This window comes from Choloepus didactylus, chromosome 18 (assembly GCF_015220235.1).
Source record: "Choloepus didactylus isolate mChoDid1 chromosome 18, mChoDid1.pri, whole genome shotgun sequence".
In the NCBI taxonomy this organism is placed as follows: domain Eukaryota; kingdom Metazoa; phylum Chordata; class Mammalia; order Pilosa; family Megalonychidae; genus Choloepus; species Choloepus didactylus.
Genome location: NC_051324.1, coordinates 67,515,533 through 67,528,505, shown reverse-complemented (window position 1 = coordinate 67,528,505; position 12,973 = coordinate 67,515,533). Strand labels below are relative to the sequence as shown.

Below are 12,973 nucleotides of genomic sequence, written 5' to 3'. Positions count from 1 at the left end.
GGCCACTTCCGCCAGCCAGCCCCGCCCCCGCGGCCATCTTGGTGAGGGGCGGAAGTTCCGCGCCTCTGGGGGCCATGTTTGTTTGGGGCTTTATCCCGGTGGCGCAGGGCTTTCGCGAGACTCGATTAAAGGGAGAATCTGTGGTTGTTAGTTCGCTAAAGCTGTTCGGGTGTCGGCTGCCCAAAGCTTTACTGTGACCTGAGCCCCCTCCCAGCGCAAGTGGAGCCTTTCCTGACGTTGGGAGGTAGGGCGAGCGTCGGGCGAGGCCTTTCTGTGGAGTTAAGTACGCTAACCAAGCACGCCCGGACTGCTAGGCTCCGCCCGGGGAACAGACCTCGGCTGGGATTGTAATGCCCTCTCGGGTCGCTTGCGTCCCGTTCCAGGCCCCCCGCCACGCCACACGGTGGTCCTTCCCCCCTGCGACAAACGTGACTTCATTTTTTTTCACTTGGAAAGGAAGTGCACAGTTGCTCTGAACCTGAACCTAGTCAGGGACAGGCTGCCTCTGAAAGGGGCGTGCGTGTGCGTTTTGCTTCTGTTTTTCTTTTTGGTTACTTCGTTGGGGCTCTTGGTTTTCTTTAAAACAAGGGTTTAGCCACTAAAGATGTTTCCCTGATAGAGCTTTACATTGGCGCCCAGTCGGGGGAGGGACGCAGTGCCTTAGAAAACATACCTCGGGCGGGGATGAAGGGAGCTCGGTTGATGGGACTCCAAATGCTGACTTAGTAATAATAAAATTGGGGGATTGCGACCTGTTTCTTAAAAATATTCCCAGGACCGCTCTTTTAAAAAATCGTTTATTATGGAAAACTCCATGTCATACTAATGTAGAGAGAACAGCATAACAAAGCCCCATGTGCCCCCCACCCAGCTTCAACAGTCTTCTGCCATCTATATCCCTACCCACTTCTCCCATTTACTGCCCTCATTATTTTGAGGCAGATCCCAGATAACAAAGAATTTTCATCTGTAAAGAAACCATTCATTTACAAAATTCTAGTTTATCTCAACAACAGCCCTACAGTGTAGGGAATATCATTCTCATTTTACAGATAAATAACCTGGGACCCTGATAGGTAAAAGGATGGATTTAGGAATAGTATAAATTTCAAAGCCTATCCACAAAACCACCTCATTTGAGACACACACTGCAAGGTAGGTAGGAATAATATTCCTATTTTGTGTGTGACAAAAATCCAGAGCAGTTTAGGTACCTGCCCAAGTCCCATAGCTAATCAGTGACAGGGTCAGCAGCATCTGCTTCTGGGTTTGTGAGCCCCTGCCTCCCTCCTGCCCCTTCTGCTCTGTCCCGCAACTTCCCACAAACTCCTGACGCCCCCTGGTGGCGCGCCTGCAATTTGCCGCCTGCGAACCCGTTTTGTAGAGGACCCTTGACGGTTTCTGACTGCCCTGTGTCTGCGGGATCTCATTTCCATGTTTGAGGAATTCCCTTTTGCATGGCAAGATCCTTTCCGGGAACCCTTTATAACTGGGGTACAAGCCTGTGGCCTGGGCTTGGCCTGTTAGACAGAACCACCTGGGACTTTGAATTGAAAACTACTGATGTCAATGAGCAGAGACAGTGGAGATTTCATTTTGGTGGTGGCAGAAGTACCACCTGCAACTTCCACCTTCCAGGGGCGGCAGAGGGAGTGACTCCTGCCACAGCTCCCAGCACAGCAGTGCTGGTGGTATCCGTGGGTGCCCACAAAATTGTCTTCACCAGAATTACCCCAAGACATGCTTTGACTGGGATCCCCACCCCCATCTTCTTGCCTGTCTTCTGAGCCTGGTTCTCCAGCTTTCCCCAAGATTCTGTGAGCTGTCCACTGTCCTATTGATCAATGTTGTTTCTTTAAAAATCAAAGTTAGTTTCTGTTGCTTGCCCTAGAGGCTCTCTGAGTTTCCAACTCCAAGAGAGTTGGGCTGTAGCCTTTCCAAGCAGGGGGAGGAATGTCAGCGTATCAGTTAGAGTGTGGGAGTCTTGGGGTTTGTAGATGAGGTGGCTTGCCCTTTGGTTCAGCCCTTCAGCTCTGATTTAGGATTCTTTAGGGAGATTTATTATAGGAATTGGCTCATGTGACTGTGGGGATTGGCAAGTCCAAATTCCTAAGGCAGGCTGCAAGCTGGGAATGCCGATGAAGTTTTCAGTGAATTCTCCAGGAGAAGCTGGTTGGGTGAAGTAGAGATAGAAATTCTTTCTGGGTGTTGAAATCATCTGTTCTCCCTTTAAAGCCTTTGACTGATTGAATGAGACTTCTCTCATTGCTGAAGGCAGTCTCCTTTTTTGATTGTAGATGCAATCAGCTATATGTATAATCAACTAACTAATGATTTAGATCCATGAAATGTCCTCTCAGTAATAATCAGGCCATTGCTTGAGCGACCAAACAAATGGACACCATAACCTGGCCAAGTTGGCACACAAAAATAACCGTCATAGGGACAATACCGATATTTTCAGGTGGAGAAAAAGCAAGCTCACCAGCTGTCTCTGCCACAGAGTGTATTCTGAAAACAGTGCTTTCCCCACCTACATCTTTGCTTCCTGGCCTAGTTCATCTGATTGCCCTGAAGATGCCACTGTTGCTGCTTTGTCTGCAGAACTAAGCCTCTGTAACAGAATCTGTTACAAAGCTCACTCTTCTCCTGGGCACAGGAAAGTTGCCTGGGGACCTGGAGAGAGAGTGTCTTTGACTCTTTACAACATGTTGCCTTTCCCCTTCTGCCTGTCCTCTTCCGCTTTCTTCTACTTTCCGGCCCTGTCAAAACCAGGGATGTGGGTAGTGCTGTGAGCTTCAGCAGCTGAACCAGGTACTGCACAACTACAGAGGATAAGGAGATGAGAAAGTATGGTCTCTTTCCTTGATGTGTTAGGAGTTAAATGACTAAAAGGACACCTATATAATTTATAGGTTGTGTGTGTTTGCATGTGCGTACGCATGTGTGCATTGTATGATGACAGTTGGTGTCAAGCTTTTTTCCTTTTACCTTAAATCGTTAGGGGTAGAATTTTAAACATCAGATGTTTGGGTTCCAGATGATATGCTTACACCATCCTGGGCTCCTGAGGTCAAATGTCTTATTCTGCCAATAATAATAGCTGTGATGTTGAGAGCATTGAGACATTACATATATTATCCTTAATTGTCAGGATAGTCCTATGACCTAGGAGATGTTGCTTTCATTTTATAGGCAAAGCCGAGGCTCAGCAAGACCAGGTCCCTTGCCTGAGGTCCCCCAGATAGGAAACAGCTGTGCCCGTCTTCACGTTCTGGTCAGTCTGACCCTGTAGAATCCTTGATCTTTCTACCTGGTCACATTATTAGCTTCACAGAATATTTTAGAACATCAAGAAACAGATGGGCCAAATAATTCTGCGCAACATTCAGATGGTACCCTCACTGCTCCCTGCTCCCTGCGTAAATTGGTCTCTGCTTCTGACAGGCAGTTTTGGGATCCAGCTGGAGTGACCCTCCGGTGATTTGGGGGCAGATGACAAATGGGGTGCCCATGCCTGGCAGCCAAATGTCTGCATGCTGGAAGGCTGTCTTCCAAAGCAGGGAATATATTTTGACATTTTTGCTTTCTCTAGGTCCACCATCACCCTCTTATGTTATTCAGAACACCGAAAGAGTGGGATTCTCCTTACTTTCTAATAGCAACATAGAAAACAAGCCAGCATAATCCTGATAAAAAGAGGATTTTTTAAAAAACAATTTTGCAGACACCACATGTTCTCCTTCCTTTTTTGTAATGTTGCCTAATGTCTGGGAAGGGGTCCCTATCTGGGCTCCCAGACCAAACAAGTGCCTTCAGTAGAGTAATCTTTCAGTAAATAATTGCAAAATGAGTGAATGGTGTCTTGCACATATGTCATATAGTCTCAAAGTATCTACTCAAATGATGCATTGGAAAAGGCAAGAGTCTTTACCGTCCATTGCCTAATAGTTGAAATAATAAAATCAGTAAGACATTTCTCATCCATGTCACACCTGTTCACAACCCCTTGTTTCAGTCCCTCCTCTCTGATGGGAGGCAGCCATGTTTCTGGCATGTCAAGGTAGAAGCTGAAGCCCAACTCACTGATTCTTGTGCCTGTGCCCTGATGGGGCATTCTCAGATACAGTGAGGGTGGAAGTGAATGGGGCCTGGGCATGCTTGGAGAGAAGATACTCAATGGAAGAGAAAACCTTACCTAGGAAAATAAAAATAAACAACTTAACTCTGGTTAAGATAGGAGAAATGGAAAAGGAGAAAGCAAGAAGGAAGAAAAAAGAAAAGGAGAAGCATCTGATAAATAAATTAACAACCAAAAGAGAAATGAAAGATAAATTTGATCTGATATAGGACAGCCTCTGTCAGTAAAGATAATATTGGAGACTGGGCAGAAGATTGGGTTTCCTACTGCTGCCGGATGGGATTCAGACATTTGGTGTTTGCATTTGGCTGAGATGCCAATCGGCTAAAGAAGAGCCTCATGCTGTCTTGATATCTTATCTTTATGGCACTGTTTATCAGCTTGTAGCTACTGGAGGTGACATTTATGGTAGAGGGGTGGTTATTTGACTTAACTGTCTGCAGATACCTGAGACTCTACCTTCAGCAAACAACCAGGCAGGCATTGCACCTGATGAAGGAAGCCTGGAAACCTGGGCTACACATGGCCTCAGCACCTTGACTAAAAAAGGTGATAGCGAAGTTCACATTCCAAACTTTACTAACTCAATTAGTGTGTATTTGAGTTCTTACTATGTTAACTAGCTCTGTGCTGGATGCTATGGGGAATACATCTGATTAAAGTTAATGATTCTGTGATTTGCCTTTACTTCTTTTCAAACTGCCTACATTGCTTTCCGAAGCCACCGTCCTTCACCCCCATCTGCTGAGTTTTCCTCACACCTATTGAGAAAACAAGAATTATTAGACAGGAATACCCTCAAATTCTCTCCAGGAAATCTACCAACTTACTTGAATCTATACACACACCTTCTGCCTCCTCTCCTGTTAGAAAAATAAGGCTTTCTTGCCCCTTTCTTTGGCCGACCTCTCTACTTTACCTCTGAATCTCACACTCCACACCTTTTCAAAGACCTCATTTTCTTCTCTCTTTTGCAAACTTTTTTCCCTCCTCAACTGGATCATTCCCATTATCTTAAAAATACCCTCTAGCATCTCTTATATGTTAAAAATACCCTTTGTCTACATGTCTCCTTCCAGCTACTGCCTGTTTCTCTTCTCCTCATCAGAATGAAATGTCTTGGCTGTTGTGTAATTGCTGTCCTCACAAGTCACCTCTCATTCACTTCTCTACTCCATCCATGGGGGCTTCCCCAGTTATCCACCTACAGAAAGGTCTCCCTTTCCATCTTGTCTATCTCAGTATCACTTTTATCACCCCCCAAATGCCATTCCTTGCCCCTGCAGCCCTAAGCAACCACTTATCTACTTTTTGTTCCTAAAGATTTTCCTCTTCTGGACATTTTGCATAAATGAATCATGCAATGTATGGTCTTTTGTGACTGGCTTCTTTCACTCAGCATGTTTTCAAGGCTCATCGACATTGTAGCAGGTATCAGAACTTCATTCCCTTTTATGGGAATACCACATTTTGCTTTTTACATTTATTAGTTGATGGACATTTGGATTGTTTCCATTTTTTTGGCTATTAGGAATACTGCTGCTATAAATATTTGTGTACAGGTTTTTGTGGTGGACATATGTTTTCATTTCCTTTAGACAGATGCCTAGGAGTGGAATTACTGGGACCTGCCCCTTCTCCACAAACTCTTTCCTCTTCGTTTCTGTGACATGCTTCACTGGGCTTGCCTCCCACCTCAGTAGGCACTTCTTAATCTCCTTGGCTGCCCCTGCTTCCTTTGCTTGACCTCTCAATGTTGTATGGCTTCAGGCTTGAGCCTTAACTCTGGTCCCTCTGCTGTCTGCCCTCCCTGTCTAGGTAATCTCATCCTGCCCTGTGGGGCCTTGAGAGTTAGAGGTCACTGCAGTGGTTCAAATGGAAATTGTAATGGCAGTGGAAATGGAGAAAATGGATATTGGCAGATGAACTCCTACATTAATTATTCCAGCCCTGAGCTCCCAGTTTGTACATCTAGCTGCCTGCTTAGCCTCTCTGCTTGGATGTCTAAGAGACATTTCAAACTTAACACATCCAACAATACTGACTCTCTTCCTGCCACCCTCCCTAAGCTGTCCTGTCCATACTCCCCATCCCCACCCCTGCAGTTTTTCATGGCTAACACCCAGGAGCAATCCTGATTCCTCGCTTTCTCTCACCTCCACACCCAATCCGTGACTAAGCCCCAGAGGCTCTTCCTTCAAGGTAGGGTTTACAACTGCCTATAAAGGGCTATAGTAAGTGTTTTAAGCTTTGGGCCCTCCAGTCTCTTTTGCAGCTATTCAACTCTGCCCTTGTAGCAGGAAAGCAGCAAGAGATAATATGTAAATGAATGAGCATGGCTGTGTTCCAATAAAACTTCATGTACAGAAACAAGCAAAGGGCTAATTTTGGCCTGTGATCCATTATTTGCCATCCCCTGCTCTAAAACTTAACTGGTAGCTGTCATATCTGTCATTTTCTGTCTTCACTGCCACCAGCCTAGACTAAGCCACAAGTTTCTCATCTGAACCACTCTAGTTACCTTCTAATTATCCGTGTTTCCACTCTTGTCCTCCTAGAGTTCACTCTTATCACCACAATAGCCAACATGTTTTAAAAGTGTAAATCTGGTCCTGTGCATCCTTTGCTTAAAACTTCTAATGGCTTCCCATCCTTCTCAGTCAGAACTAGACTCTTAGCAAAGGGTTTAAAGTCTCTGTATGACCTGACCTTATCTCACCCCATCTTCTCCCTTGCCCTTCTCCAGCCTTCCTCATCTTCTTTCTGTTTCTTAAAGAACCCTTGGCTTATGCCTTCCTAAGACCTTCATTCTCACTGTTTGTTCTGCTGAATATGCACATGGTGCTCACCTCCTCTGAGAAGCCTGCCTGGACCACCCCAATCTAAAATAGTAAAAGCTAACATTTATTGATGGCTCACTAAATGTCATCCACTGTTATAAGCCTTGAATATGTACTACTTTATTTACTTATCACAACGATCCTATGAGCCAGGTCCTGTTCTTATCTTTAAGATAAGAACAAACGAACCAAAGAAGAAATTGGGGCCCAGGGAGTTTTGCAATTTGCCCAAAATCACTGAAGATGTAGCAGAGCTGAGATGTAAACCAGGCTGCCTGGCTCCGGAGCCCATGTCCTTAACCGCTACTCTTTGCCGTCCCTATATTTTCATCATAGCTTTTGTCACTATCTTGAGATAACAATTTCATTTATTTGTGTATTTGTTTATTGAGTATCTCTCCTACAACAAGGAGCAGAGATCTGGTCTGTCTTTTTGTATCACCAAACTCCCAGCTTCTAGAATAGTGTCTGACTCACAGTAGGCACTCAAACTTTATTGAGTGCACGAATAATAATTTAGCTTTGGGAATAAAGAAATTTATTGGTATGCCAAAGAATCTGTAAGTGTTCAAACTGTACATTACCCCATAATTCGTATATGAAAGAAAGTTGCCAGATTCATTTATTGTAATTGAGAAATGCTGAGTTCATTCATATTCTTATCTAACATCATGCCTCCCCTCAGCCCCAAATTATGTGAATTCTTTGGACTTTCAAATGTTACTTATAGAATTAGAAAAGACTCTTCTCCATCTTAACCCTCTTATTCCCTTAACTTGTTGCTTCTGGGCTACTCATGAGTGTTTGCACACATTTATACTCCAAGACAGCAGTACTGAGGGTCAGCACAAGATTAAGGGGACGTGGTTACTGCCAACCTGGTTGAATGTCTTCAACTATGTAAGAGAAGATGTTTTATTACAGAAATGCTGCCCCTGCCTTACCTAGAAAAGTCCTGTGGCCCCCCAGACATCCTCAGCTGCCATCTGAGAATGTTCGGCTATAAGGATAAATGTTTGGTGGGGTATTTTACCCTGGGAGTGAGCATGACTAGAGAAATAACTGGGGAAGAAGCAGTCTTCAAGTCCACCCTTCCTTGGGATGAAACATTGGCAGGATCATATCCTATCCTGGGATTCACACTACCTAAAATTATAAATGGCACCTAATGACGGCTTAGAACATTTAAAGTTCCAAGACTTGGACTATGGGAATTGTATCTCTGAGGAAACTGCAGAGCTTTAGGAGGAGGTGTGCTTGCAGGAAGCTCTCCTAAGTTGGTCTCTTCAGGAACAGGAAGGGTTTGTGAAGTTTGTTTGTTTTCATTTTGTTTAATCTCTATTAGGTAAGTCAGAAGCGTCAACCTTGCTTGGCTCAGGCTGGATGGATGATAAAAGAGACTCCTTAGACATGAGAAAATTTCCAAGTTGGGTTTTTTGCAAATATATTTTATTCTGGTCCCAGTGAGTATGAAGGGAGGATTTTTAGCGACCTGAGAGAGTTTGGGGAAAAATGCAACCATTTGACTAAATTGTATTGAATAGCTAGATCGTTTTTTTTGAATATGCTTTTGGTATAGTTGGGAGTAATAGAAAAGTATACTACTAGATCTTTAAATGTGAAAAGATGTGCAGATGGGTTTATATCTTGCTAAGGGACATTACTAGTGGGAGACCCTAAAGTTGCCTTCTGTAATATCAGTGTGCAAAGCAGAGTTGAGTCTTTGGGTGTTGATCACCTAGAATACTATGGAAGTGGCTGAAAATCACACCCACTCTCCATTTTGCAGCTCCCAAGTAGTCCAATGGTTATTTTCTGAAAATCTAGTTTATCCTTTTAGTACTTTAAGTGCTTCTGATATTGGGAAGCCCTGCAGGGCCTCTCAGTTGTGCCTGTACCTGGATGGCAATTTTAATGAATTCATTCATGTGTTCCAATAGACCACGGGTGGCTTTGAGCATGCTGGGATTCTGAGATGGGATAGCCCACATGACAGAGTGCTTGTTTTTCCCCATATGCCTCCTTCCTCCTCCATTCTTTGTCCCTCCCTGCCCTGTGCCCTCTGTGGACTGCCTCACTTGGCTCTCTTGTCCTCTAGCTCTGGTCAAGTTCAGCCATGGGAGGAGATCAAAGGTATCCACCATGACTCTCGCAGTGGTTGAATTACCTTATGGCCGCAGCGCCTGGTGAGTCTTATGTCCCCATGGCTCTCTCTGGGCTCTTGTGACATCATCCCCTCCCTTGCCCCTTCCACTCCAGGGCTGGTAAAAGCTTCCACCTTTATGCAGTCTCCAAGTACCTCATCCACCTCTTGCTGTTTCCCTTAGCCTGCCCACACCTCTGTACTTAGCCCCTTCATTATATTCGTTTCAGTTAAACCCTTTCGAGTGTGCCATCTGTTTCCAGCTGCCCTGTGAGTGGTACAGATGGCTACAGACCCAGATTAACGGCATGATCTCCCTCTGGTTAGCACCAGGCTCTGGGCCAGCCATGATCCACTCTGGAGAAAGAACAAAAAGAACTCAGCAATTTGTAACATGCTGTGAACTGCTAAGTTTCTCTGGCAATATCAGGGTATGTTTAGGGAGGTGAGAGGTTATCCTTGGTCCATTCTGAAGGAGAGCAAAGTTTAGTTGGATTTAGCAGAGAAGTAAAGTTCTCTAGCCAGAAAGGAACACTCTTTGTGTAGACAGAAAGCATGTAGCACCTTATCAGGCAGACACATAATTGCATTTACTTTTTAGCACCCAGATTTGCTTTCATCTTGCATCACATGATTTCGTTAGTGCCAGCTAAGCTTTCCACTAATGGCAGGATTAGAAGCTGTGGTTTAATATTAGCCAATTTGGAAAATGGTCAGTAGTTTAACACCGCCAAAATTTCTGGTCTCCTTTTACTCTGATTAAAGGTGAGGGAAACCTAAGATTTATCAGCACCTCTATATGCCTGATAAGGTGATAAATTATTTTAAATGTTTTTTTTTTTTCCATCTAATCTTTACAAAATTCTGTGAGGCACATGGTGTTATCCCTTTTTTGCAGATGAGGAAGGGAATGTTCAGGAACGTCAGGCCCTTGTCCGGGATCATACGTGCCCTTGGTGGAAATACAATGCAGCAAAGTGGCCAAGAGCGCAGGTTCTGGGCAAGTGATGTAAGTACTCTGTGCCTCAGTTTCGTCTTCTGTAGAGTGGGAATAACAGCAGTACCCATTCCTAGGGTTCTTGTGGGAATTGAATGAGATGATGTATGTAAAGTGCTTTGAACAGGGCTTGGTGCATAGCAAGCACTCAAAAAATTAGCTAATGCTGTTTTCCAATTTTAGTAGTCTAAGTTATAGTTAAGACTGTTCAAAGCAGCTGGAAATTTGTTATGTTTTCATTTTGAGCAACAGGAAGATAAGAAGATGATAAAAAGTTGTTTTACCTAATTTGGAAGCTCTTGACATCACTCAATGGACAGTTTTGCTATCACCAAGAAGTGGTGTATCTTTATGGCATTTTCAGAGCACTCTTTTGTCATCTGCTTTATGTGGATTTAACCATGCTATTTGAATTAGGCTATAAAAGCTGGAAGAAATCATATAGGGCCACTAAAAATCAGTCTGTGGACAAAGTGGAACTCATCAGTGGTAGTCTAATTTCAAGCCTTTTTTTTTTTTTTTTTTTTTTGCTTTTTGCTACCAGACAGATGATTGCTAAGAACTTGGCAACATCCAGAAAATATTTTGTAGGCTTTTAGCTGGGTTTAGAGTCTGTAAATAAATTATAAAACTCTAAAGTCCATTTCTAGGTCAGTGTTCCAGGAACCCTGACAGTGCAAGGTGAAGTTCCTTGGGTTTCTGACTCACTTTCTTGAGCACATGGGATCTTTTTAGAGGTGGATAGGAACAGAGGTGAATTTGCACACACCTGTTCTAATGAACAGACTTCAGTCTGAGCCCATTCAATTGAGAATATGATTTCATGTGATGGTAGTTTATAAAACAGCACACTTGCAAATAAAACAAAAGTGGAGTTACTGAAAAGAAATATTCACCCCTTGCTTTTTTAGTGTAAGAATTTTACAATGAAGGAAGATAGCAAAAATGGAGTTACATTTATCTGAGAAACACACATGATCATGTCAGTTGCAGCTTATTAGAAAGCAAAAACCGTTTTAACTATTCTATATAAATACCCGACATGTTAGCTCGGGCTGACATGCACAGAAAATCATAAGAAAAATGAAAACCTCGAACTATGGTCCTCATCTTCTTGACATATTAAAACCATCAAGCATGTCATATAATAGAAACTTTTTGCAGTTTGGGCTGTTGAAGGCTTTTTCTGGCTGTCCCAGGCCTCCTTGTATCCATAGAACAAGGAAAGAAAGAAAACGCCATTAAACCTTCAAAGACAGAGGTGGAAAGAAGCCCGGAGGCTCAATTTCATTATCTCCACGCCTTCAGAAAAAAAGGTGACAGCAGTGTCAGCAGCACTCAAAAGACAGAAGAGGGGGTGCGATGCAGTTGAGTATGTGTGTATACAGAGGGTTCAGTGTTCCTTCATAATGATTGAGCTGCTGTTTGTAAGAATCCAGTGTTTACTGGTGAGTGACAGCCAGAGAGTGATGGAAAGTTGATGAAATGAGTAAGCAGACTTTAGGGAAAGTACACAGTCCATGTTAAACTGTCTTTAAACTGCGCTCTGCTCTTTACTATTGAGGTGGTTCTCAGGTGTTGGAAACTGGAATGGAGAACTTTTCCTGGGGGAACAGGCTTTCAGCTCATTCTGAGCAGTTGAATTGTGGTTGTTAACTTGTGCTCACAATCAAATTAGGGTGAGCTGGGCAACTGCCTGTGGCAGTCGTTGTCTGGCTGGTCTGGCGATGACTGCTGGGTGTTCTAACTAGGAACCTTTTTCCTCTGCTCTTCTACTTATTAAACTGCTTTTGCCAGGGCATAGAATAACCAAAAGGAGGGCGAGACAGAGGAAAAGAATGAGGTGTGACTGTGGATCATCTACCCACAGGATTAAATACCTCTGCCGACTCTTTCCCTTGAAATCTGTTCCCAGACTCCTTTTAGGAAAACTAGACATCCCTTCCTAGTTGTTTGGGGGGGGGGCGGGCACTATGGGGTTCTCAAAAAGAGAAGGCATTTTTAATTTAAATTTAAATTCTAAATATAAGGACTAGTGAACACTGTTTGGAAAGACAGGTGGAGGGTATCGCGAAAGGAATGACCTCGGATGTGATGCCTTTGAACAGCATGAGGCCCCCTGCTCATGGGGAGCCGTCCCTCCACTTGTCCCCTGTCTTGAGTATACTGAGAGCTCCCAGGTCTTCTGCTGACCTCAGAAAATAGGCTCCGCTGCCACAGAGGCTTGCCTTGTCGATGCCCCACTTTGGTTCTTCTCGCTCAATTAGGATTTATTTTATTGGTCCTGGAAGCGGTAAGGAAGCCTGTGAACTCTCAAACTCTCTAAATACCCATTTGCACGTCGGCCCAACTGCCCAGAACCATGTTGCTGATGGCAAATCAGATTTCTGCATCTGCTCAGCTGGACTTAGAAATGCTCAGTTTAAGATCAAGAAGGAATGGGTTTCCCTGAAACAGCTGCGGTCTGTGGCCTCCCAGAGCAAGCCTGTCATAAATGCTATAGTATGCAGCCACCAGAGAGTTTGGAAGAGATATTTAGGAGACTATTTTAATCTGCTGAAAAGCACTTAAACTGAAGCAAACCAAAGTCCAAACCTTTTTCCAGTCCCAGCCTTTGCTCCCAAAGTCTCTAGCCCCCTAGGATGGCAGACACAGGTGGGACTAAGCTCAACTTTGATTAATCTTGAGAATGAAGTCTGGAGACCAGACAGGTTTTCAAGGAAGCTATAAAGAAGATGAGCTGATGGAGCTATGTGGGATGGTGTACCAGGGGAAGGACCTCTTCTATGTTTAAAAGAATCTTTTGATGAAGAGAACTGCAGTTCATTTCTTGGTGGCCAAGCATCAGAGCT

General features: G+C 43.9%; 1 protein-coding gene across 7 annotated transcripts in view; it reads left to right on the top strand.

Moving 5' to 3' along the window:
• Positions 1–88: 88 nt before the first annotated feature.
• The window catches only part of SLC39A11 (solute carrier family 39 member 11), a 519,734-nt gene continuing 506,849 nt past the window's right edge, over positions 89–12,973 (top strand). For 3 of the 7 annotated variants that reach the window (XM_037808762.1, XM_037808753.1, XM_037808759.1), the window contains exons 1-2: positions 92–244; positions 10,023–10,133. The gene's annotated coding sequence lies outside the window, so the exon portion shown is untranslated. Of the gene's footprint in view, positions 245–9,122; positions 9,168–10,022; positions 10,134–12,973 lie in introns of those variants that run through there. The other 4 variants (XM_037808767.1, XM_037808766.1, XM_037808754.1 and 1 more) reach the window with 4 other exon arrangements.